Genomic DNA, 5,000 nt, shown 5'->3' with positions numbered 1-5,000 from the left:
ACCAAGAGCGAACTAGTGCCAGTGCGACGATCAGACGCGCTCGTAATTTCCATTGCTTTCACAGTGTTTTTTTTTTTTTTTGAGTATGGATCCCAAACTACTTGAAAATTGTAGAATAGTGTTTATAGTGTTTGTATCTGGCTGTGGTAATCATATTACGGGTTGTCGGGAAGTGTAAAGTGGAGACTTCGTTACCCTACTTCAGAGGTCTCCACAAGTCCTACGGTAACCGACGAAGGCTCAACAATCATTCCAGGAGAAAGCTGAAGGTATGTGCCATAAGCATATGTAATTTTATTATTCTAGGACTAATAACTGATTTTTGGCAAATATTTTTTGAGAGTCTGTCGGAGCCCAAATAACCCCGCGGCACACGCAAGTCATTGGTAAACAAGCCCGCGGTGTAAGGGCTAAGGAATTTCAGTGGGTTATGATCGGTATAAATGACTATGGGGTCAAAACCAGAACACAAATAAAATGAAAAATGCTGTAAACCCAAAATCAAGGCCAAAAGCTCTTTCTCAATAGTTGAGTAGTTCTTTTGAGGTGGAGTGAACTTCTTACTGTAATAAGATACAGGGTGTTCAATACCCTGATCATCCTCTTACAGCAAAACAGCCCCAGCTCCTGTATCACTTGTGTCAACAGCCATCTTAAAAGGCTTAGCAAAATTTGGAGTAGCGAGCACTGGCTGACTTAATAGGATAGCTTTAAGTTTACTGAAAGAGGATTCACAGTTATCAGTCCAGACAAATTTAACTCCCTTTTCAGTAGGTCTGTAAGTGGTGATACAAGAATTGAAAAGTTAAGAACAAATCTCCTGTAATAACCTACCATTCCCAAAAATCTTTGTAGCTCTTTCCTACTTTTAGGTCTGGGAAGATCACTTATAACCTGAACCTTAGCTCCTGGTGGTGCAACGTGTCCATCACCAATTACGTACCCAAGGTACTGAACTTTAGCTTGACCAAACTCACACATTGATAAATTAGCTACAAGATTAGCCTGAACCAAACGCTCAAGAAATTTACTGACATGGCATAGGTAATCTTTCCAGTTGTCACTGAAGATTAATACATCATCAATATAAACAACACACCCTGCCAAACCCTCTGTTACAACATTCATGAGCTTCTGAAAAGTGGCTGGTGCATTCTTCATACCTTATGGCACTACAGAACATGCAAAAGTCTTTCCTAGTGTTACAAAACATGAGATCTCCCTAGCACGTTCAGTCATAGGTACTTGCCAGTATCCCTTTAACAAATCAAACTTACTTATGTACCTAGCCTTTCCGATCTTGTCTATGCAATCTTCCACGCGAGGGAGAGGGTAAGTGTCTGTTTTGGTTATCTGATTAACACGTCTGTAGTCGATGCAAAGCTGCTGTGACCCACCTGGCTTAGGGACTAGAGTGACAGGAGAACTCCACTCGCTCTGACAGGGCTCAATCATCTTGTGGTCCAACAGGTAGCCAAGCTCCTTCTGGATGAGAGGAACTTTCACTGGGTTCACACGGTAAGGAGGCAGTTTAATTGGCTTTGCGTCTCCAACATCGACATCATGCATCAACACAGTGGTTCTTCCTGGCGTGGCACGGAACACTTGCGGGTACTCCTGCAGTAATGCCGAAAACTCCTGCCTTTCCTCAGGAGCTAGATGAGAAAGCTTAGTCTGGAGATCATTCATGATATCAGGATTCTTCCCCAAACTATCACTCAGGCTCATACTGCATGGGAAAACTTCACTTGCAGACCCGGGAGGAACAGCTACAGTGCAGACTGGGTTATTTTCGTCCCACCTGTGATATAACTTTAGCATGTTGATGTGACAAAGTTGCTCGTTCTTTCTACGATCTGGCGTGGCGATGACATAGTTGACATCACTGAGTTTCTTCTCCACGAAATAAGGACCACTAAACTTGGCTTGAAGAGGTTGCCCATGCACTGGTAGCAGAATCAAAACCTAATCTCCTGGCTGAAAGTGGCGTAACCTGGACTTCTTATCATACCAAGTCTTCATCTTCTCCTGAGCAGCTCCTAAATTCTCTCTCGCCAGCTGTAAAGCAGTGGACAGCCGTTCTTTGAACTTCATCACATACTCCAGCAGGTTGATGTCATCTTCCTCCGACAGCCAGCATTCCTTGAGTAGCTTAAGGGGTCCTCTTACTTCATGGCCAAACAGTAGTTCAAAGGGTGAGAAGCCCAGTGATTCATTTGAAGATTCTCTTGCGGCAAATACAACGAATGGAAGACCTTTATCCCAGTCTTTCTGATGTTCCAAACAGTATTTCCTGAGCATCGATTTGAGTGTTTGATGATATCTCTCCAACGCTCCTTGTGTCTGGGGATGGTAAGCTGAAGACGTGATCTGGGTGATGCCCAACTGTTTCAGAAACTGCTTGAAAACATTTGACATGAAATTACTTCCCCGGTCTGACTGTACCTCCTTGGGTAGACCAAACTTTGTGAAGAACCCCAGCATTTCCTTAACCACGTTCTTTGCTGAGATATTTCTAAGTGGAATGGCTTCAGGATAACGAGTAGCCATATCAATCAGGGTCAATATATAAGAAAATCCTGAAGAAGTCTTAGGAAGAGGGCCCACAATATCCACCAACACACGGGTGAATGGCACCTCAAAAGGAGGAATGGGAACTAGAGGTGCAACCTTTTTGGTCTGATTACACTCCCCCATAACTTGACAGGTGTGACAAGACTTACAATACCAGGAAACATCTCTGAAGATACCTGGCCAGTAGAAGTGTTTCAAAATGCATGCCACACTCTTCCTCACTCCAAGGTGTCCTGCCAAACTGGAATCATGAGCCACTCTAATGATATCCTGCCTACAAACACGAGGGATGACAACTTGATGTACAACCTCCCATTCACAGTCGGCTGTTGCTGCTGCGGGTCTCCACTTTCTCATAAGTACCCCTGACTTTGTATAATAACAAGTAGAAGCACCAGCGGACTCTTCCTCACTGCAAGCAGAGTTAGCTAGACCTTTCAACTCAGGGTCAGCAACCTGCAACTCAACCAACTCTTGACGAGACAAATTATCAACACTACGGGGTACTGCCTCATCTGGTGAGTGGTCCAAATTAGCAAGAAAAGTGTCAGCTAGGATAACATCATCATCATCATTATCCTCTAAGTCGCCAGTAACTTTAGACTTAGCCCTAGTGACAACACATGCAGAGAACACATCAGGGATATCACAATCCTGGGTCGCAGTCACTGGTTCACTAGACAACTGAGGAGCTGGACACACTTGACTTCCACCAATATCATTTCCAAGTAAGAAAGTTACACCTGACATTGGGAGTGTCTCAACCAACCCAGCCATAACAGAACCATTAACAAAACCAGACTCTAAATTCACTCTGCACAGAGGGACAGAGAAGTAATTATTCCCTACACCTTGTAAGATTACAGTTTCATCAGAGGAATTAACATTAGAGCCTAGAACACTGGTCAGCATAAGGGATTGGCAAGCACCTGTATCACGATATATTTTAACTGATTTCCTGTCATTATTGTCCAGAAGACTGACAAAACCATCAGACAGGAAATTAGCACATGAACTCTTGAGAGCGTCACCCACGTTACTGCTCAAAAGAGGAGCTTCATCATGAGAATTTAAGTTACCCCTCAAAGCAGGTTCAGTTAACTCGCTTAAAGAATTCTGGGAACTCTCAAGGGTGGACACTAGACCAATTGACTGAATATTTAAAGACTCCTTTTTGTTCACATCATGCTGTCTCCTGAAACATTTCTCCATAGTATGACCAAGCTTACTACAATAAGTACATTTACTTTTCTGAAATCTAGAGGTGAAGCTGGTATTTACTTCCTGAAAAACATCATCTTTATTCTCTTTCCTGTTACCTGTACTCTGAGTAGAGGCAACGTACTTGCTCTCAGCTTGCCTTTTTTCTTTAGAATGTCTCTTGTGAGTGAGAACATATTCATCAGCTAAAACTGCAGCATCAGACAAATTATCTATTCTTTTCTCATCAAGATATAGGCTTACATCTTTATTAACACACCTTTTGAAGTCCTCCAGCAAAATCATCTGCTTAAATTTATCAAAATCAGAATTTACATTCTTAAAATTTAACCACTGCTCTAACAGATCTTCTTTGATTTTTGCATACTCAACATGGGATTGCTTATCTTGCTTATAAGTTGTCCTAAATTTTACTCTATAGGCTTCAGGAACAAGCTCATAGGCCTTAAGAATCAAGCTCTTAACTACATCATAATTATCAGATTGATCCTGAGGCAAAGATGCATAAGTTACTTGTGCTTTACCGGTGAGAAAATTCTGTAGGAGTACTGGCCAATACTTTTTGGACCAATTAAAACCTGTAGCTACCCTCTCAAACAACTGAAAATACTTTCTTAAATTAGATTAATTAAAAGGAGGGACAAGTTTAACATTTTTAGGCACATCAAAATTATCAGAGCTAGATGATCCAGTTCCACTTTGTTTCATGCGATACTCATGGTCTGCCTGAATCCTAGCAATTTTAATTTGTGCCTGTGTCTCCTGAATACGAGCCTGAGACTCAGCCTCCTTAGCACGAGCCTCCTGCAGGACTAGCTGTAACTTAGCTATTTCAATCTGCGTTTGCTCATCTGGAGGAGTTACATTAAACAAGCTTTTGTTAATCATGTCAATAATTTGATCTTTAGAATGATGAGAGTGAACAGCAATTCCCAATTGTTGAGCAACAAGCTTAAGTTCATTCTTTGTTCTGTTTTCTACATCACACACTGTTTGCACATTTGACAAAAAATCCTTGGCTACATCAAGAGTAGTAATAGTAGACATCATGAATAAATCACAGTCACAAAATATCAAGCAATATCCTTATGATAATATCCTGAATATCCTGGCGAGGTCGCCAAATTTATGTTACGAAACAGAGAGAGATTATGAACACTTCAAGTGAGAATACTAAAACCACTACTGTCCCGCAAAGTTCCAGA

The sequence above is a fragment of the Coenobita brevimanus genome, chromosome 93, assembly GCF_032717465.1.
Source record: "Coenobita brevimanus isolate Jiangsu-jjx chromosome 93, ASM3271746v2, whole genome shotgun sequence".
NCBI lineage: Eukaryota > Metazoa > Arthropoda > Malacostraca > Decapoda > Coenobitidae > Coenobita > Coenobita brevimanus.
The sequence above is the reverse complement of the archived record's forward strand: the minus strand, read 5'-3'. Positions refer to the sequence as shown.